This window comes from Sabethes cyaneus, chromosome 1 (assembly GCF_943734655.1).
Source record: "Sabethes cyaneus chromosome 1, idSabCyanKW18_F2, whole genome shotgun sequence".
NCBI classification, from domain to species: Eukaryota; Metazoa; Arthropoda; class Insecta; order Diptera; family Culicidae; genus Sabethes; species Sabethes cyaneus.
Genome location: NC_071353.1, coordinates 68582704 through 68606106, shown reverse-complemented (window position 1 = coordinate 68606106; position 23403 = coordinate 68582704). Strand labels below are relative to the sequence as shown.

General features: G+C 37.6%; 1 protein-coding gene across 3 annotated transcripts in view; it reads left to right on the top strand.

Annotated features, from left to right (window-relative positions):
• The first annotated feature begins 2640 nt into the window (after positions 1–2640).
• The window catches only part of LOC128732476 (synaptosomal-associated protein 25), a 105415-nt gene continuing 84652 nt past the window's right edge, over positions 2641–23403 (top strand). For all 3 annotated transcript variants that reach the window (XM_053825731.1, XM_053825733.1, XM_053825732.1), the window contains exon 1: positions 2641–2852. The gene's annotated coding sequence lies outside the window, so the exon portion shown is untranslated. The remainder of the gene's footprint in view (positions 2853–23403) is intronic.

Sequence of the window (23403 nt, the reverse complement as noted above, 5' to 3'; positions counted from 1 at the left end):
CTTCTGCTTGCTGTCTGTGCAGGTATATTTGTCAACGGGTCGGATTTAGTTTTTTTCATCCAAAAAACAAAAAGCAGCAGTGGATGGCACGAGAAGAAGTGAGGTTTTCGCGCACCGGCAGCGGGAGCTGGTCACGCGATTACGGCGCTACCAGCAGTGGTGGTATTGCCATTATGCCACCCGATCATAACAATTCTGGCGGCTTTAGCCCGACGCAATTCATCTCGCTGAGCAAAGCGTCAAGTAGAGCTGGTTGCCTTGGACGAGGGATAAAGACACGCCGAGGGAGAAGATACAGATCGTCCAGACAACAACAAATAAAAGGATTGCCACGACCAGCAAAGATTTGTCTCAGATAAAAGTGGTTATGAAAATTTTTTCTATTCTTAATCTGTAAAAAAAAAGAAATAAAGTGTACCTAATACAAATTTATTTATATAAATTATAAAGTGTAAAGTATGAAGTGTCATTCAAGTTATTGTGTTATTGGCTGCCATCAAGCACTTTTTATTCCACACCTGCTCTTGGTGGTGCTACTGATACGTTTGTACGACGATTAATCGACACATATTTCACAATTTCTCTTAGCAATCAGCTGATGCGTTTGGGCAACTTTCATTCCACCCTTATTCCATCACTATTCCACACTTGCTCTCAGCAATGCTGCTGATTCGTTTGCGCCACGTTTATTCCATCCTTATTCCACTACTATTCCACACGTGCTTTCTGTAATACTGCTGATACGTTTGCGCAATGCTGATTCCCCTCTTATTCCACTTTTACTCCACAATTGCTCTTAGCTGATACGGTAGCTTTTAAGCGACCGGTATTCCACACCTGCTCTTAGCTGTGCTACTGATACGTTTGCACAATGCCTATTCGACTCTCATTCCACACTTACATAACAACATGTAGATGTTGATTAGAAGCTAGGAAAAATGTGGGATATGACGTTTAAACAACACGTACTTCAGCAAATTCGCTTATTCAGCACCGGATGCTACCACACAACTCTTATTCGACACCTGCTCTTTTAAGTGCTGCCGTTTTGCTCCTTGGGGAGAGCAACTTTCAAATGGTCCTCGGTAAAGGGGAATTCCGGGAATTCCCAGCAAATTTTTTGGTTCTTGTCAAAATTAACATTTTGGTACCTATGCGTGGGACATCGAAAATGTATGAATTTGACAGCCACTTCACCCCGTAGAGCTTGCTTCGTGTTTGCCCGTTCAAACATGCACAATTTTTTTACAAACGCAATCAGCATTTAAATTTTATCATTTTCGGTTAACGTAAAACATTGTGACTGTGTTGTTTGTAAGTCTGTATGTATTGTCAATTGCAAGGAAAATTGTACCATCCAAAGTGCGATATCGCTCATAAAAGTGCTATTTTGCATTAAATCGTTTCGGTATCTTTGGCGCACTTATTGCTTGGAAGATAACGAAAAAATGCGCCGAAGATACCGAAACTATTTAATGCAAAATAGCGCTTTTATAAGCGATATCGCACTTTGGATGATACAATTTTCCTTGCAATTGACAATAATAGAACAAAACGAATGTTATCTAAGCAAAGAATAAGAGCATAAACATAGAAAACTTATGTCGAATTTGTTTATTCAATCCGGATTGGAACTGGATGAACTTTTTGTGTTCATTTGCTCCTATCTGACAGATAAAATTCATCCAGTTTCAACCCGGATTGAATAAACAAATTCGACATTACTCGTGCTTACACTGTCAATAATACATGATTTACCTTTGCGCACAACTATATAAAGAGAAGAAATAGATCATTTTGCGATGACGTCATTTTGCCGTCAAATGACACCACTTGGTGGTTTGTTTACATGTTTTTTGTCACGTCCAGCAGTTTCGATTTAAAATTTCGTGAAGGATTACTGCATCAGTTGCTTTAAAATGCATGTAAGGCGCTTTCTCTTAAATAAAAACTATAATTTTTGATCATTATCTGCCGGACAAAGATAGAAAACTCAATTCAAACTTTAACACCATGTAAACAAACCACCAAGTGCTGTCAAAAAAGTGTGGTTAGGAGCTCCCGTGTAATGATCTATAGATCATTTTGCGATGACGTCATTTTTCCGTCAAATGACACCACTTGGTGGTTTGTTTACATGTTTTTTGTCACATCCAGCAGTTTCGATTTGAAATTTCGTGAAGGATTACTGCATAAGTTTTTGTAAAATGCATGTACGGCACTTTCTCTTAAATAAAAACTATAAATTTTTATCATTATCTGCCGGACAAAGATAGAAAACTCAATTCAAAATTTAACACCACGTAAACAAACCATCAAGTGCTGTCAAAAAAGTGTGGTTAGGAGCTCCCGTGTAATGATCTATGACAAATTCTAGATAGAATTAACGAAAGGGCGAATGTCGCAAATGTAAACAAAACGAGTGAGAGTTATTTTTTGCTGGACTAGCAAGGAAAATCAACCCTCACTCGGTTTGTTTACGCTTGCGACATTCGCCCTTTTGTTAATTCTATCTTCAAATAATTTTGTCAAAATTTGACATTTAATCGTCAAAATGCGAATGTAAACAAAACCAAAAATACTTCTCTTCCTTTTTATCTCACACAGAACTCATGAAAACAATAGCACCACCGTCAATCCCGTCAATACGGATATTTTGACTCATCGATTCAAACGATTCAAACCCCTACGTTACTAACCCGAGCGAATTCATAGGAGGTTGTTTGCTGAGTTGTGCGGGTGTTTCTGTGATTTCGAAGAGAAAAAAAAAGTTTTTGCAAAATAGGTATTCGATTTGGAAGTCGATTTAAAACGTCTCGTTGCAAAATCACGAAACTATCAATCTAATCAAGGTAAATATTTTGTAATGAAAGGCGAGATTTAGCGAAAAAGCTAGAACGTGTACGTTTGTTTCACTTTTGCTCTACGACAAATAATATTACAAATATATCTTTATAAATATATTTTGTTCGTATAATCAGATGAAAACTTTAATTTTTGTATGCTGTAAAACTATTAAAAATTTGGAAAGTGTCATTTAAGGCTATTGTGCTACGCCCTTTCTAATGATTTCAGAGAGCCTGAAAAAAATATGTCTAGTGAGAGAGAGAGAGAGAGAGGAATCAGCCAGAGAATTCGTTTGAATGGAGTTTTGTGGGTTTTGTGCTTCAATAAAAGTGTTTTCGACACAGGCACCTGGTATACGTACAAAAATATTTTCAATTCAGGGTTAATTAGCATTAAACATCAAAATTGATCAGAAGTTGCACGAAATCTCGTAAGGTATTGCTGATTGCAAGGAAAATTGTACCATCCAAAGTGCGAAATCGCTCATAAAAGTGCGATCCTGCATTAAATCGTTTCGGTATCTTCGGCGCACTTTTTCGTTACATTCAAAGCAATAAGTGCCCTGAAGACAACGAAACGATTTAAGCCAAAATAGCACTTTTATGAGCGATTCCGCACTTATTGATTGGACAATCTTCCTTGCAATCAGCAATATGCAAAGCAAAATTATTTTTCATAAGAAGTTCGTCCCACGCCAAGACCGAATAGGGTATCGGTGCCAGTTTTTGTTCCCTAGTGGATCGCAGGTCTGTTATTAGGTTAAACTAGTTGACATAAACTAGGTTAACCAGACGTCTCGGATATGGATGACCTGTCGCGGATAACCAAGCGTCGGAAAGTGTCATATTGATTTTTTTTATCGTCCTAGGAGAAACGTAACAGTCAAGATTTTTCGAAAATTCGTAGTTCTTAATTCCTCAAAAAATAGATGTAGTTTTGTATTTTGCTGCCTCTGAATAAATTAGTTATGACAGCAGAGCTTGTTTGCAAATGAGCCATCAGTATTCATCAAGAAACTCAGTTTAATCCACCGGGTGGTGGAAAGAACCTTTATTATTATATGGTGAATGACCCTTCGGGGTATATCCACTCTAATATTAAAAAAAACATTTATTATACCATCTTATTATTTGAAATAAAAATCGATACTGCTCCGGAACATAATTCAACGGTTAGTTAACGCTATGTGTGTAATTGGTTCATACTTCATATCACTTTTACTGGCAGATAATAAATAATGTAATGAATAATAATAGGGGAGCTCGGGACAAGATGGGGGCCTCTCCATTTCGCAGCTGCGAAACAGCCTTTGGTTAAAAAAAACTCCCACAAACTAATAAATTGTACCAAACGCAAGTAACGTTTTAACGTTGAACATAAAATATCATGTGCTTGTTGGACAAATTCCATAAAATAAATTATCGACAGCCTTGATTTCTTCTAACATTTTACCATCAGAAAATAAGCATCTGAAAGAATTAGGAGATGCTCATTTATAAATTACAGCAATACAATTGAACAACATGTACTTTGCCAATTGAATTGTGTAAAAGTATTTTCTAGTGATTCTTTCATATTTCATAACTTGAAAATATTCCGTTTTGCCGGGGTAAAATGAGCGCCATTGTCCGGGATAAGATGGGCACTTTTTAATATTACTTACGGTTGTACAACATTTTCCCGAAAACCGTTTCCCCGAAACCCAGTTCCCCGAAGGATATTTTCCCGAAGCCTATTTCCCCGAATGAACTGTTTTCCCGAATGTACCACTTTCCCGAAAACCATTTTCCCGAATGTACTACTTCCCCGAATACCATTTCCCCGAATATAATACTTCCCCGAAAACCATTTCCCCGAATATACTACTTCCCCGAAAACCGTTTGCCCGAATGTACCATTTCCCCGAAAAGTAACGTTTTATATTTCGAGGTCACAAATTATATAGGTGTTGAAGCTAGGCACATCAGAGATCAGAGTATTAGGCATTACTGATCCGAGGCGCGCAAATTCCGTTCGGGTAATTTTGGCTCCTAGTTCCGTGCAAATGGTATTAAAGTCAACAATATCTGTGAACAAAACATGCACATTTCCTTCAACAATGTTTGAATGCTTGAGAGTATACGTTCAAACATTTTTGTCGAAAATGTTCTGTATCTTCCGCTAGGAAACCGCCACCTTTAGACCAAGCGTATGAAATTAGGCGTCGCACGCAATTGCGGCACCTCACGGACTCAACGAATGGTTGTCCGACTTTCTCTAGAAAACTAAACACCAGAAAATAAAATACCGAAGGATATTCCCCAGAAAGAATCATTCTCCAGAAAACCAATGTTCAGGAAATGCTAAATTCCAGAAAACCAATTCCAAGTATCAAATTCCAGAGAACTGATTCTCAGAAAGTACTATTTACCAGAAAGCTATTGGCAAGAAAGAACCAATATCTAGAAAAATATTTAACAAGGAGTAACCCAAAGTTAAAAATAAATGGAGCGTTCATTTATTTAAAGGAATTAACTTACATCAGGAAACAAAACTAAATTATTCTGCAGTAGGTATTATTATAATTATTAATATCTTTTCTTCCAACCACATCTTCATCTACTATCTTACAGTTTATTAAGTATCTCTCTTTTCTGGATGTTTCGCGCATCGTCTAATTACCGCATTTGCCCGCATTTTCGACTTTCCCCGAAAATTATTTTCTCGGATAAACGAATGTTGTTAAAATCAATGTTACGAGTACAATGAGTTACGCTTATTACAAGATGTGGCACCTAACTATTTTGTCGTGCTAGTAGCAAACGTTTCCTAGATGATTCAGGGCGAGACGGCCGTAGGCCGCGAGTGTTCGCCGGCGACCCGCCGTCGGAAGCGCCGGCCACTGCGGGGGGGCAGCCCCCCCGCAGAAACCACCTCTATTTAGGTGCATGTGTTTTCCTAGGTTTACCGACTAGTAGGGGTTATCCTTTAGTTGAGTCCGAACGAGCGATAGCGAGTAAGGACAGCATATAACCAACAATTAAGTAGACCGAAGGCTGCGAATGTTTTGACATACAGTCGATATTTCCCTACTGCAAGAGTTAAATTCTCTGACTGAAGATGAAAGAAGGAAGCAGTCACCAGCGATTTTGCTGGCCTAGATCGTAATTGAAGAAGATGTGCGCCGTCTGATGAGCGGTATCAAATATCAATAGCAAAATGCGAGAATATCTTTGAAATAATTGCAAATTTTGTTTCAGTTTTTCATGAAATATAATGTCATTACCTTTAATTGACCTTTACACAGTGTTTCGAGTGAAAGTATGGTAAAAAAGGGTTGTAATTATTATTAAAAGCAATGCTCCCTTTTTGCGCCCTTAAGACCTAGTGCCCTTAGCGGTGGCTAGTCTGACAACCGCACGCTACGGCACTGACCTTACCTACATGATCCGAAAACGATTTTTACGTTGGAAATCATACCAAGGGACCTAAGAAGGTCAAAGTTCTGCGTCTGTTCACGAAGAATGATCCATCTATTCACCAAGAAAAATGATAGCCAATCCACCGTTGGATGTAGCAGACTTTCGCACGCACAAATTTGTGAATTTCCGCATACCCAGTCGTAGTAACTAATTTTCAGTTGATTCCGCACGAGCAGCAGTTATTTTATCAGCAAGAATATGTGAAAACTGGTTTTGTTTTGAGGTGTTAAATAGTATGTTACATGTTCCGTCAAAATTCATTGACGTTTCAATTGTTTCAGCTTTATGTGTTTTTCTACTTTTTGATTTGCAGCCTTCTGTGGTACTCAACCCCAGTTTTTAAATTTTAAACTTATCAGATTTGCAGCATAAAACTGCTTCACCTATTCTATAATGCTGCGCAGGGGAAGTAATGGCTTATTTTTAAAAACATGCTTTCCGAAGAAGCGGCATTCGAGAAATTGGTTTTTATAAACTGTATTTTGGGAATCTAGTACCTACATTCGGAAAAGTATTTTTCAGAAAAACTTCATTCGGGGAAAGTATTTCCCCGTATGTCTTATAATCTTACATATATTTCTACTTTGAAGATACTGGGAATAAAATTTTGGGTGAGACCAGACATACACTTGACAACTGGCTTGCAATGCAATGTAACATGAATTTTACTCGTGGAAATCAGGTTTTCGGGGAAATGATACCTTCGGGAAAATGTTTTTCGGGGAATTGGTACATTCGGGGAAATATTCGGGGAATTAGTACATTCGGGGAAATATCTTTCGGGAAATTAGTACATTCGGGGAAATATATTTCGGGGAATTATTACATTCGGGGAAATATCTTTCGGGAAAAGAGTTTTCGGGGAATTGATACATTCGGGGAAATATATTTCGGGGAGACGGGTTTCGGGGAAATGGTTTTCGGGGAATTGTTATACAATCATTACTTACAAACATAAAAATAACTGGCAAATTCAATTATTTTTATTGTTATAAACATTTTCCAGACAAAAACGGTTAATGAATAACGATCTTCCAGCTGTCATTGACGCGTTGAATGTGAAATATTATTTCATTAGAAAAATCGAAAGCAACGTACAAAACTATGACATGTAATTCTGGGATGATATCTCAAAATGCTTGAGCAGATAGTGAATACTAATGGAATAAGGTCGTTTAACCCACGGAGGGTTTTAGCTACAATATTTTTGGTTTTTGGATCAACATATATTTTTTATATCTCGAGATATCACATTGCAATAAATATTTGCAAAATTTGGCAACCTACACAATTGTGTAGATTCCACCTTTGAAAATCTCGATAATAAAGAGAAGAAAAAAAAATTGTGTAGATTCGGCCTTATGCACTATGGGCTAAAACGAGCCGAAAAAAATCGATTTAATCCACCTAGTGGTGAAAAGAAGCTTTGTTATACGGTCTTACTTGCTATTTGATATAGAAATCGACACGTCTTCGGAACATAATTCATCTATTGGTTATCGTTGCGTAGTGCGTAAATTTTTAAATAATAAACATAAATTTTTTTGAAAATTGAATAAGTTTACAAAATTTGAACAAAATAGGAACACTTAAATTTTGATAGATGCTCTTTCATGAAATTGCTGAGTAAGGATAAGTAAGTTGTTATTAATCTGAGTAAGTGCAAATAAAAGTAAGTTGTAAGAGGAAATCTTTTTCTTTAACATATACGTTGCCTAGTAAAGGTCTAGTTTATAGGTTTTTGAACTATGCATAGTTTCCTGTAATGCCATTCTATGTGATTCACATCAATAGAGTTTTCTTCAATAATTTTCATCAATTTTTATTAACCTTCGGTTACTCACGCTATTGTATTTTATACAACACGTGTAGGTTTTTCAACGCCATATCGTTATAATTGTTTGTTTAGATTATAGTCACTTTAACCAGTTTTAGGTCATTCGTGACTTCTGCGGGGTTGGAATTCGAACCCGGGTCCTCGGCGAGAGAGGCGTGAATGCTAAGCACTACTGACTGACCCGTTATTGTTATAAAGTTACAAATCTTTTAACTAACGTATATTCTTCAACAAACTTATTGTGAGCAAAATTTCATAATTTTTCAATGTATTAATAATTGTATGTAATTGTAATATGTATGTATGCAAAACTATCAACAAATGTAAAATGTTTAAAATATATCCGTCTGCTGGTAGTCGAGTAATTCGGAGTCAAAACTAGGGTATTTTTTATAATCAAAGTTCTACAGTTTCTAAACAAGCAAACATACAGGTATACTATTTTCAACAAAGTTATGTATTTTTACTATTTGGACAATTTTGTAACACATGAACAAGTCATACAACGATTACAAAAAGAGCAAAAATTGAAAAACTGATTTTACAAATTCATATACAATAAATAAGATGTTTCTATCTTCGCTGCAGAGATAGAAGGTTACTGTCTTTTCTTTAGCAAAATTTCTTGTAATAATATGCTCTATAACTTTGCAGAACACATCAATGTGTTATATTGACACTGAAGAAAAATATTTTTTTTTATTTCACTTTTAGGGGGATTAATCAAAATTTAAATTCCACCAGACGATAGAGCTTTCAATTTCAAGAAACTCTTCCAAAGGTTCGACAAACCTAAAACCAAGTTTCCCAGTCAAAACTCTAGTGCACACGTTTTCTTCGGTTTGGGGCTATTTTGCGCGCGAGTAACTGTGTTACAAAAGTTGGCGCGAGTGTTCGAGGGTTAATATCTTTGGCAGGAAAAACCAATTCTTATGAAATTTTGCATATATATTCGTAGTGTCAAAACCTCTCGTTTGATATTAAAATAATTGAAATTAGGTAAATTATCTTGGTTAAAATCTTTATAAATTAATTTTGGTGTGGTGTATACAGTTGCTCATAACTTTCAAATTAAACGTCCAATCAAAAAATCATTCAATACCCAAGTAACAATAAGCATTAATCTAAAACCGTATATTGGAAATAATTCTGCATCCCAAGTGCCAAACTTTTGTATATTAGCAATCTTAATGCTTATAAAACGTATATTAACATTGTTGATGCATAGAAGCATTAACGTAAATCAGCATTAAAGAAAGCAATATATGCGCATATAACGTAACAATATAATGCATTTAGTCAATTGCATTAACCCTCTAACGGGCAACATCGTAAAAACGATGCGATCAAGCTAATGACTATTTTATCATGAAAGTACACTCAAAAGAACCTTAAGTTCTGATTTTCATACAATAATAATTATCTGGAGGAGCGCTAGCTTACAGAAAGTCCAATTTCTCTTTTTCGTTTTTCATGTCTAACGCTCTACCCAGATATTTTTTCAATTCATATACATTACAAAATTGAAATAAAGCATGAAATTTACTCATAGAAAAAATTTAAGGTCAATCATTTTGTACTAGATATCCTTTTTCTCCAAAAGTAAGAATGGGAATATTCGCGCATTAATTATTTTAGAAATTTTTCGGAATTTTTGTTTTTGAAAGATGATAACTTTTGAATGCATAGTCAGGATGTTGTGATATTAATAGCAAAATGTCAAGAAATCTATTCTGAACACACTTTGCATATTGTCAACTCAAAACAAATTTCGTATGCAACTCTGGAGCATCAAAAGCGAAGGCCGTCTACAGACGGCCTTACCCGTTAGAGGGTTAAAACGAGCCGTAAGTGTTGATGAACGGCTTGTACTTGCCTTCTTATTTTGCTATTCTGCGGCCACTATTTGTGCCCTCTTCCATCTGACGGTTGCCGTCTTTTTTATACCCTATTGGTAATGCAGGACAAGTAGCTATGATATGAGAGGGAATATCACCAAGATTTAAATACGACTAATTTCACCTCACTCAATCACATCCGCTATGGTTTAGATAGCAAAGGTGCAAGGAAACGAATGAGGTTGCATGACTAACTCCCGGTTCGAGCCCTGTCTAGGTGGTATGATTATTCAGCATTTCCAAAAATGGTTCTGTTTATCCTGCTCCCTTAAGATACAGCAAAAAAAAATCGCCAGCTTTTTTAGTTTTTTAAATCCCGACCGAATCTATATTTCTATTTACCATAACAAGCAAACGATATGCCATCGAAACTTTTTCGATACGTCGATAATGTAGACAAAATGACGTATCGTTTAAGCCTCAAACAAACACTGATAATGCTTATTGGATTCTTGTGGCGTAGCATTTTAACAACCCGCTATTTCGCCTTTTTAGCATTATGTAAATTCTACAGAAGTATATAAAGAAAAATATGCTTTTAATAATAGTTCTGTATGCTTATACAATGTTGTCCAAGGACTAGTGTTTAGTGCTTACGGTTACTTTGGAAGTAACGTTTACGCTAACGTTGCCAACATGTTAGTGGCATCGAAAACATGGCTGCCTGCCAGCTACTTGGTGGCCGCAGAATAGCAAAATAAGAAGTCAAGTACAAGCCGTTCATCAACACTTACGGCTCGTTTTAATGCAATTGACTAAATGCATTATATTGTTACGTTATATGCGCATATATTGCTTTCTTTAATGCTGATTTACGTTAATACTTCTATGCATCAACAATGTTAATATACGTTTTATAAGCATTGAGATTGCTAATATACAAAAGTTTGGCACTTGGGATGCAGAATTATTTCCAATATACGGTGTTAGATTAATGCTTATGGTTACTTGAGTTGGGTAGGCACCTGTCTTCAATATGGTGTTGGCACGGTACCACGCAAGAACTCATTTAATACTAAACTTGATTTTTGACGTAGGACTACGTCTTACGGCAAGTTTTGAGATAGGGTGTCATTCCAAAAAATCGAAAAATGCGAGCGTCACGAAAAATGAAAGGTTTTGAGCGCTGATAACTCAGCGGTTTTCCAATCGATTTTCAATATTCTTACACCAATCGATTGGAAAATCTTCTAAGAATTGACCCAAATAAAGAAAAGTATGGATTCCTGATGTTGAACTATTGAAAAATTGAAAATAATGAACCTGTTTTACCAGAATTCTCGCTTCGTGATTGGTTGTTGGAAATGACGTCATCAAAGTAGAAACGCGTTTTCACGCTTCGGCTTATAATTCAGTCAATTTTCAATAGATTTCCAAGATCTTTACACCAATTGATCGGGAAATCGATTGAAAATATAGAAAACTATTGATTTTGTTTTTGAAATTGAATTTGAAAAATTGTTGTTTTTGAATTGATTTTGAAAATTTGAATTATTTTCATATTTTTGCCTTCCCTCGTCAGTGCTTCCCTAGCATGGATGACAGAAATATATACGATATAAGCTATGGGTTAAGCTTCCTTATGATTGTATTTAATTTACGCCCTATAGAATCCGATCGAAAATTGTTGAGCTTCAGCTGTTGCTGCTTCCCACGGATAAGGCAACGAAGACATGCAAATTCACCAAGAGGTGTTGGAGCTGGAGTACTCATTTCGCTGCCGTGATGGAATATCTGGCGACAGGAGTTCTGGAATTGGCAGGACATATGCTGCTCGCGACAACGAAACGATCAGAATTATCGTCACTTGCAGCTGGCCATCTGCAACAACGAAGAGTTGAACAAATTGCTGTCCCGTGTCACCACTGCTATGAGAAGTGTCTTTCCGAACATCCATGTTTTGTTGCTGCCCAATGGAAAAGAAGGCTTAAATTTCCAGCATATCACGTTGGAAAACCGTTCTTTTAAGAACGAAACATATGTTCATGAAGATTTGAGGAATTTTTGCTCACTGATTTAATTTAGATTGATTCTAATTGTTCGCTTCTTATCAAATAATTTTAACCGATCGCCTCGTGGTTTTGTTCGCTTGTTGCTGGTGGTTCATTTCGTAGCCGTGATGGCATATCTGGCTGCTGAAGTTCTGGAATTGGCAGCAAATATGCTGCTCGCGACAACAAAACGACCAGAAGCATCCCACGTCACTTGCAGCTGGCCACTTGGAGTGGTATTTCATCGTGATTCAGGACCATACACGAACGGTTTCGTTGATCGCATAACTGCTGAGGCTTTCCGGTTGGTCCATTGCAACAAGCCGTGCCTGGTTAGCGGTTATCGGTACTCCAATTTACCGAACAGACAATTACGTTAAATGCGTTAGTGCAAGTTTATTGCAAGCAGGAGTTATGATAATCAAACAATCTGTTCTTTTAAGGCCCACACAACGATTGAAGAATTTATTATATTTTCTTGCCCAGTTAATACCATAATTAACACAGTCAACGAGGGAAAAGTTGAATTTTTCGCCATTGCGGACGACCAACCAATGACGGCAATAAGTTTTCTGGTCACAGGTGACATTTTCTGCGACTTCCAATACGTCTGCACGTTGTAAATGCTTTATCCGTGTCCTTTTGTAAGCCGCAGAAAAGTTGAGCAAAATTTTCAACTTTTTGTAAACTCGCGCGTACCGTCTACCGATTACCAGAGGAAAAGCACTATTCAACGTAGAAACAGATCATAAAAATTTATTTACTGTTTGTTTTAGTTACTGACTTGGTTTCGTTTTAATAAAATAGATTCAATCGATTCATGGATATAACTCCAAAATCGGTTAAGGATTGAATGTATACAGTGTTTCTACTTGAACGTTACGTATGTAGTTTGTATACATGAAGAATCGTATTATTACATACATGGATACATCCTACTATCGCTACAAAGAGACTTACGTGGTCCTACGTCACCTATGCGGTCGTGTCTTGTGCACAACCCCTCTGATTTTTTTCGTCAAGAGTAACTTTCAAAACCCAGTAAACAATTTGGTTTGTATATTTCGGTTGCAACTGAGAGATACGAAATCATATCCGCACGAAAAAGTTATATTTCACACCACATAAGAACATATAAGTACCAAAGTGGAGGCAATATACGTGCAAAAATTTTGATAATTCTAGCATTCTATACAACAATTTTTGGAACACGCAACTTAATAATCCTCAATACACGATTAAGATATAACTAAATGTTACAGTCATCTATACTGCTTTACAATTCATAGCAATAAGTTGTATATGACGACACGCACGACCGCAAAACAACTTATTGTACACTTCGCCTTGACATACTCTAATCATTATGCAATTCCAATGTAAAATTGACATGCATACGACTTAATGTGCACTTTCTATTACGATCTTGTGTTATCTGGGAAGGGCGTATTCAGAATACTTTTTGCAAAGCATCACCACTTATTTGATCAAAATGGCGTCAAAGGAAAAGTTGTATAGGCAATTAAGCACGTATTTTCAAAAAAAAAATTACACTGAAAGAAAAAACTTCACGGTACCATGGTAAAAATCATAAAATGTTAATTCGGCACCAACATTTCAAAAGGGCCAAGTTGGAAAATGTAAACAAACCGAGTGAGGGTTGCTTTCTGCTGGACATATGATAAGAAACCCTCAGTCAGTTTGATTACATTTTGCAGATCGGTTTTTTTGAAAAGTTGGTGCTTGGTGCCGAATTATCTCAAAACCATTCCCTCTAATTTGCCTAATTTTTTTAAAAGAAAGCTTAAATTATGCCCTAAAATATGATGAAGAGCTACATTCTCTTGGAATTTTTTTTAATTTTGAAGTTAGACAAATTTTTCAAAAGTATTCAATATTTATTGTAAAACTAAACCAAATTAAATTCTACATTATTTTGAACAAATCATGTTCTATAAAAAAAACCGTTCTCAAGTTATTGCAAATTTAAAATTAAAAAAAAAAGCCTTTAGGCATCACCCCACGGGTTCGCATTGGCACTAGCACATAACCTTTCAAAGCAGGCTCGTTTACTAGCTTTTATCCCACTCTTAAGCGCTGCGCGTGCTGCGTCTGCCTTCGTCCGAATGAGCTCTTTGCATAATTCTCGCACATTCGGATCGGGCATACCGCGATCACCGCACTCTCTTCGAATCGCCTTCTCAAATACTTCGAAGTATAATGTCTTCCATCCACTGGTGGTTGGAGTGTCGGCTCTACTCGCCGCCTGCCGCCTCGTTATCTGACCGACACCATAGCGGACCGCTTTATGGTCACTGTGAGTGTAGCCATTGTCTACCCTCCAGTCTCCTATCAGACCAGGACTGCCGAATGTCACGTCGATGATAGACTCCGCACCGTTCCTACTGAAGGTACTTGTGGTGCCGACGTTGGCTAGATCTACGTTGAGCTTTGCCAAAACTTCAAGCAGAATCCAACCCCTACGGTTCGTGCGACGACTTTCCCACTCTACCGCCCAAGCGTTAAAGTCGCCCGCCGCAACCAACGGCCTTAGACCAGTCAGCACAACTGATACTCGGTCTACTATCCGTGTAAACTGCTCGATAGACTAACTCGGCGGAGCATAAAAGTTGCAGTAGAACACTCCATCCACTTTGGCAACCGTAAATCCCTCGTCTACAGTTGACACAACCTCTTGAACCGGGAACCTGGTTGTCGTCCATATAGCCGCCGTTCCGGACCGATCCGAGATCCAGTTACCATTTCCGGCAGGGATGCAGTATGGGTCCGAAATAATGGCAATGTCCATTGCTGACTCAGTAACTGCTTGGTACAACAGCTGCTGGGCCGCGTAGCAGTGTTACAAGTTTAGTTGCGTTACCTGCACTCGCCCGTGTTTTAGTCACCGGCACTGTAGGGCACTTTGGGCCTCATGTTGTGTGCTTAGCGTCCCGTTGGCCGGTACATATCAGGCACTTGGGCGGCGCAGTACAGTCCCTCGCTATATGGCCCGTACCGCCACATCTCCTACACAGCCCAAGCAGCACACTTATGACATTTCTGGTTGTAGTAGTAGTAGTAGTAGTAGGGGAAAGCCACCATCATTTCAAGGACTTGCCAATGTATGTGGGTAGAATTACAGTAGATCCAAATTTGATTATCAAATGAATTTCACACTAATGCTGTTACAGAAGGGCCAAAAGGGATTGGGCGGACCCACAAGCAGAGGCACTTGTGCGCATTCCGGGGTTATAAGAGTCGCCTTCCAGCATTAGGATCCTTCCATGTAATAATCAATTTCGCTATACCAACTTTAACCCACGTGATGATTTGTTTGTTTTGAATTGAGAAGTGCTATATTTGCTTCAGACCTTAAGGATTCAGGTTGGCAATCCACTCCGTCATCCAGCCTTCCACATTTATGATATCAATAATAATACTGTTAATATATGATATGATATTAAGATGAAATGTGGTATAAATGATAAAAATAGAACAATCTCACCAGCAGTCCTTCGTATGGAATAGAGTAGCGTCCTTTGGGTTCCATAAATGCTTCTTATTTAATTTTAATTTTTAAAAGTTAATTTAATTTTTCATTCTGGTATCCATGTGCAGTATTAAAACTCGTTTTGGCCAGTTTTTACTATATAGCAGGAGATGCTTCATAAGCTAAAACGAAAAAAATAATTAAAATAACTTATTAGGCTTACCTATTAGCTAGGCCGTGTGGCTCCGCCGTCTGCCCAAAACCGCGGTTTTGAGACCAGGCAGCCGGGAACCACCCAGCAACGCACCTCCTAGCTTGGCTACTCAATAGAGCATTACCAGGTATGGACACGTGGAGGCGCTAGGTAGGGGCTTGGGATGGCTAGAGCTATATTGGACGCTCATTTGCCTTCCCCATTTCATACCCACTTATGACATTTCTGGTTGTAGGTACTTATTTATAACTGAAAATAGTCGTATATCGGTTGCCAGAACTGGATTGTAGCAACTGTGCTACTAGGGAGGTGGCTTCGGTCTGGCCCCTTGCAGCTCCAGGACTTGTGTCCTCTCTCAAACCACCGGAAGCAGGCCTCCAGCTGCTGGAACACGCTCAGTGGGCATACAGACCATCTCACCTTCAGCTTAGCCACTTTCAGGGCTGCATTTCCGTCTACCAGTGGAAGTCTTATAGTTGCTACCTGGGTTCCCGCCGGTCCCTTGCGCAGACGAACTGCCTCGGTAGTCACCGCCACGTTACATTGCTCCTGAGAGCTCGTGCTAGTTCGCCCGCTTCAGTGATATCGTCCAGGTTTTTAAGCTGGAGAGTCATCTCGGGCGTTAGTGCGCAGATCTGTATGCTATCGCCAAGGACCTTTTTTCCAGCAATTTGTAAGCAGAACCCTTTTCAGTGGCATTCTTTTTGAGCTCAAGGATCATGTCGCCTGTGTGAGAGCGGCGGATACTCCGCACACTCCTTCAACTGATCATCCCCTCTCATGGCCTTTAAAACTTCCGAATATTTTGGTCCCTCAGTTTTGAGGATAAGGGTACCGCCTTTACACCTCTTTTTTCTGGCCACTTTCGGTGCTTTCCCGCAATTGCAGTATACCGTAATTAGGATCTTCCTGGAACCGATCCTAATGTACCCACGGCACTCCTGATATGGCTTTTGGGATTAAAGTCCTGAGCTCTTACAGGACACTACGACGCGACGTCTGCAGCTGGCTCATGAGATTTGAGCTAAGCCCGCGTCTTTACACCACTGCACTACGCCGCCCGAAAGCACTGCGTGCCTCCCTTTCCCTGTTAGCACACAACCGAGGGTGCAACCAAAGACTGGTATTTAATCGACCCTAGACCCGGTTGCGTCCCAGCCGGCACCGCGTGGAGGTAGGGATAAGAGTTCCCGCTCCCATCTTAATGGCTATATAGGGTCGTACAAACCCAAATTGACTTTGATCGGCACCATAACCTGGTATAGGGCCTTCACCGGCCTGTGTGTATGTATGTATGTGTGTGTATGCATGTATGTATGTGTGTGTATGTATGTATGTATGTATCCCAAGTAACAATTTGGGTTTTATTACTCTTATGATGGTATTTAAGACCAAAATTAGGTACCAAAAGGGTACAATAAAACTCACATTATTACTTGGGATGTATGTATGCATGTGTGTGTGCGTGCGTGCGTGTGTGTATGCTGCCTACAAATGAAAAATTGGCTAATATGCATTTTTCCCAAAATTGAGATCATAATGTTACGTGATAGTATACATCCCAACCAACGTTCCCGCGGACCTGAAACAAATTTGGCTAATAGCCAAAATAAATGAGAAGTTGGTTAATATTCGTGATGATATCAAACCGCATGCGCAGCAACTGATGTGTTCTTATTTCGCATTTTCCATCACACATACAAACTGATCATATGGTGTGGTGGTTTCAGGCGTAAAGCTAACAATCGCTAAGTTTTTGGATCGAATCTCGTTTTTTTACAACAGCCGCGACGGCATGACGAAGCTCCTTCTACCTTCTAGTTTCAAGCGCTTGAACCTCACGCTTTGTTGGCAACTTCTTCGGGGTGCACGGATTAGATGTTTCATCGTCCACTTCGTCGTCACTTGTACTTCCGCACTGTTTTAAATAGTTTAAAACCATTTTGAAGACTAACCAGCATAAGATAATTGACAACGTATGCACGTTAGCCAAATTTTTCCCTGGATTGTCAACTCGCCTCGTATATAAATGTAAAAATGGCTACTGTCTTAAAAATATTTCCCGGAGGGAATTTGGCCACAGGTATCGTTGTCTCAATACAACGGCATGGCTCCAACATGTATGAGTGGTAATATACACATTAAACAGGTTGCCATTTACCTAAAATTAAAAAAGAAGAAAACTTATCCAATTTAATTCTACTATCTATATTTTATTCACGACAGATACGTATTGCGCCTACGACTTGCAGGCTTTCTCAGTGTCTGTCTGTTGCCATTACCGCGTAAAACCTCTTTGACACACAAAAATAATAAAACTGCATTTTTCTCAATTTCATGTTCGTGGCATACCGTGAATGCACCAGTCGCAGCGCGCTTAGTACGTTGGCTGGTACATAAATGCATGTATAAAAATATTTCTTTTACATATTATTATGCAATACTTTTCGGTTTGTGTTTTAATTACGCTTTCAGACAAATATATTAAAAACGTCGTTTTGTTGCCACTAACCAGCAAAACACGACTTATAGTGTATCATGTATATGTACCAATCCCCGCGCACATAATTTTGCTCCGTTTCCATTGCAGTACACCAATGGTTCAATCGCCGCGGACTTTCCGTACCCATTTATTTCAATAAACATTTATATTATATTCAACTGCTAATATGTTGTTAGAAATTTTACTATCATAAATATGTTTTTCAATAGTTCTTTTCTATTAGTCTCTTTTTTTTTGTCGGAAGATTTGACCACTGCGACCATTATTTTGATCTATTTTGGTATTAGTCTCTTAGAGCAAAATAATATAAAATATATGAAAAATACTTCTATATACCTACATCCAAATGCAAAACAATCCCTCCCTTTAGAAAAACTGTTGTACAATAGCACATTAGAACATTCTCCATAACCTTTTCCTGGTTCTATAAGTAGATGCTATCTTCCAAAGACCCATGCGCGGCGATAGGATAAGGTAATATTTTAGTTGTACCAATGGCCGCGCACTCGAAAATACCAGCAAAATTGCAACAACAATCAAAATGTGCAGCATTTCATATGAAGAAATGTTTAGTTCACTTCTCGTTTCCGTTTTTGTGAAATATTTTTACTACGCGTCCCAAGAAGCTCTTAAATTCAAGAATGCACTTTTTTAGTTTGTTTTGCAAATTTGCAAAGATGGCGTCTTGTAGTATCACCCGCTTGAATTTATTTTTTCTTTGTTTCTTCAAGTGTCGCCTGGTTGTCTATTTTGCTTAAACATAAACAGAACAAGTGTAACAACAGAACTGTATGCATAAAATTATATGTTTTTTTCTTAATTTTATGTAATTAATGAAAATATTGCCGGGTGCGCGGCCACTGGAACTGCGCGGCGACAGGTGCTTTCACGGTATTAGCCAATTTTTCATTTATGAGCAGTATGAGTGTGTGTATGCAAGGATGTTTCGATCACTTTGACTCAATTTTGATTCATTTGACAGTACCGTCTCAGCCGAGCAAAATTTGACAATGTGTATGGGACATTTATAGAACTAGTTTTACCTACATTTTTGCTGATTGAAGTTTTGCTGTATCTTTTGTATTTTTTTGAAACGATGGTTCTGGTAAAAAAAAAAAAAAAATATTAATATATGTATGACCTCATTCCAAGGTCAAGACTAAAATCTTGAGATTAGTCTGTATCTTTTGTATTTACGGTGTTACAATGCAAGTACCTCTTTATTAACTAAATGAACGTTCAATTAGTCACTAAGCATTGTATCGCCGTAACTACAAAAGATACAGCAAAACTTTCAGCTGTTCAGCAAAATTGTAGATCATAACTTGTTCTAGGCTGGGACGGTACTCTCAAATAAATCAAAATTGAGTCAAAGTGTTTGAACCATACCTGTGTGTATGTATGTATGTATGTATGTATGTATGTATGTATGTATGTATGTATGGGTCATTCCACGGGAAATTTACAGTCAAAATTTTTTTTCTCTTCGCAATATTTTTTTTACGTTCTTTGTTCAAAAAAAATCGACACGTATTTTTGTATTTCGATGTCACTGTTGGAATTCGCAAGATATGATTTTTTAAAGTATTGTAATCTGGAAAAATCACTATTTTTTAAATACTGATTGTAAACATTGTTTGTAATATCAAAAAATGACTTTCTACCAGATGTGTTCACTATTCCACAAGCTTTCAAAATTGGTATACCATACCTCCTCTCGATTGTTTTTCAATAGTTAAATAGTGCATTTTTATAAACAATTGCAATTTTTTCAAAGTTGGAACTTTTTTTTCTCGATTTTTTTTACTTTAAAATATTTGTTCATCTTTCTCGAAAAAGCATGCAAAATTTGGAAATGGAGAAATGAAAACTCTAGAAGTTATGATTTTTTATATCGAAGCGCGCACGTTAATGCAAACGAGAGGACGAACACGCGTGCTTCAACGACACGTTACACTTAATAGCATCAAAGGCGGCCTCGTTATGAAGCTGCTCGTGGGTTAGAACATCGATTGAGCATTTCCGCTCGCTTCACATTAACACACGCGCTGCGACATAAAAACTCATAACTTCCAGAGTTTTCATTTCTCCATTTCCAAATTTTGCATGCTTCTTCGAGAAAGATGGACAAATATTTTAAAATAAAAAAAATCGAGAAAAAAAAGTTCCAACTTTGAAAAAATTGCAATTGTTTATAAAAATGCACTATTTAACTATTGAAAAACAATCGAGAGGAGGTATGGTATACCAATTTTGAAAGCTTGTGGAATAGTGAACACATCTGGTAGAAAGTCATTTTTTGATATTACAAACAATGTTTACAATCAGTATTTAAAAAATAGTGATTTTTCCAGATTACAATACTTTAAAAAATCATATCTTGCGAATTCCAACAGTGACATCGAAATACAAAAATACGTGTCGATTTTTTTTGAACAAAGAACGTAAAAAAAATATTGCGAAGAGAAAAAAAATTTTGACTGTAAATTTCCCGTGGAATGACCCGTATGTATGTATGTATGTATGTATGTATGTATGTATGTATGTATGTATGTATGTATGTATGTATGTATGTATGTATGTATGTATGTATGTATGTATGTATGTATGTATGTATGTATGTATGTATGTATGTATGTATGTATGTATGTATGTATGTATGTATGTATGTATGTATGTATGTATGTATGTATGTATGTATGTATGTATGTATGTATGTATGTATGTATGTATGAATGAATGTATGAATGTATGTATGTATGTATGTATGTATGTATGTATGTATGTATGTATGTATGTATGAATGTATGTATGTATGTATGTATGTATGTATGTATGAATGTATGTATGTATGTATGTATGTATGTATGGGTGTGACGCCTGTTACTCGAAGATGCCTGTACCGATTCATCCGCTATTACTGTTTGAAAGGTATTATTGCCTAGTACTATATTACTATTGAAATGTTTCGTGATACGACATTTCATTTTAAAGTTAACATAAGCAAAGGATACCTTCGTGATACGACATTTCGTTTTAAAGTTATAAGCCAAAATGAGAAGGAGAACCCAGATAACACAACATCGTAATAGAAAATCCACCTTAAGTCGTATGAATGTCAATTTTACATTGGAATTGTATAATGATTAGAGTATATCAGTGGTGTCCAGGCATAGTCATGGTGCGGGCCAAATCTGATCGTCCCATTAGTGCCGCGGGCCGCAACGACCTCTGACTATTCCTGCGCATTAAGGACTGTATCGAAAAGTAATGATTTTACTCAAAAATGGGTGAAGTAATTTTTATGTGCATGCAAGCAAAAGTTTGTTTAACTATCTAAAAAAAAGTTGTGCAATCGATTTGTTTCGATTATTTTTTTACTTTTCGCTATGGCTCGGATTGATCTTGAAATCAGAAAAAAAATCTGCACACTTGGTGCACTGAAAACGGTGTTTTCTATGAACCAAGTCGCAAAACGGTTTAAAGTGCACCACATAAGCGTAAAAATGTCATCGATAAGTAAGGAAAAGAGTTATCTTTGAAGTATCTGCCTCGTTCCGGAAGAAAACCTGGTTCCAGTTAGCCCCCGGTAGATTCTAAAGTAATAACTCATATTATACCACACCGATTGGTAACAACGTCTTATTTGGCTAAAATACTTAAAACAAGCGATAATTCAGTGAATCAAGGTAAGGACTCCGTAAAGACATACAAGAAGCATAAGATGTCTAAGACATCCGGAGAGCAACAATCTCGAGCCTAAATAAGAGTACGGTAATTATAAACGGATAATAGACAACGGCAACAAGTGCATCTATATGGACGACGAAACTTATGTCACACAGGATTCAAAAGCCCTTCCAGGGCCGAAATTCTACACGAAATCGGCGGACGAGATGGTGAACGACACCGACAGTACGATTGTACTGGAAAAATTTGGGCAAAAGGTTTTAGTATGGTAAGCTATTTGTACTTGTGGTCCGGGATGCGTATTTTCTTCACAAAGTGTGCAATAAATGCTCAAATTTACAAAAATGAACAATTGAAAAACTACAAGGTATACAGCCCTGAAGGTTGTACGAAAGGGTGACGTAGGACTATATCAGATCAAAGACTAACGTAAACTGCATTTCTGGCATATGTTTGTTTATAAGAATCTGTGAGTGTCATTGTTTAAGTGAATGTTTAAAAGACAAGAGCGAAATATTCAGATTCAATTCTTCATTGAATGCAATGATGACTTTGAAAATACGTTGACGGGGATTCATAAGTATAACGCCTGTAACCTTTGAGACAAAGAGATTTCTTTTAAAAATCACTTGTGTGCATCATAAAGGTTAAAATGGTAATGAATGACCAATTTCTGTTTTATTTGTATGAGAGTCCTTATCTTCCTACCACAAGGGAGAGGGGTCTCGAACCATCATAAAATAAATAAATTCAAAATAAATTCATGCCTTCTAAAACCCCCACATTCTAAATTTGGTTCCTTTTGCTTGATAAGTTCTCGAGTTATGAGGAAATTTGCATATTATTTGTATGGGAACCCCCCCCCCCCCTCATAAAGGTCTCAATTCACCGTAAAAAATTTTTGCCTCCTAAAGCCCCCGCATGCCAAATTTGATTCCATTTGCTTGATTAGTTCTAGAGTTATGAGGAAATTTGTATTTCATTTAAATGGGAGCCCCCCCTCCCCTCCTTTTAGAAGGGGAAGGGGTCTCAGTACATCATAGAAAAAATTCTTACCTCCAAAAACCCCCACATGTCAAATTTGGTTCTATTTGCTCGATTAGCACTCGAGTTATGAGGAAATTTGTATTTCATTTGTATAGGAGCCCCCCCTCTTATTCCCTCCTTGAAATTGCTCTCTTCCCCTCTATAAAATTGCTGGTCATTTTATCTATCCAACGACATATGAACTGTTCAGTATCGTTCAGTAGTTTAGTAGTTATTAGCATTTGAAATCTTTCATTCAAACGTTACACTTCTATTTTCGTTTTCACAAAGTGCTACCCAGTCCCAGTATAGTAAACAAAGACGTAGTCCTACGTCAAAAAAAATTGTGGCCCCTCTACAAATAGTATCAGTCTCGTGCTCTCTTTTGGCCGAATTTGGCATCTGTACATTGCGCTAAGGCTGCACTACAGTGCCTTTCAGATAAT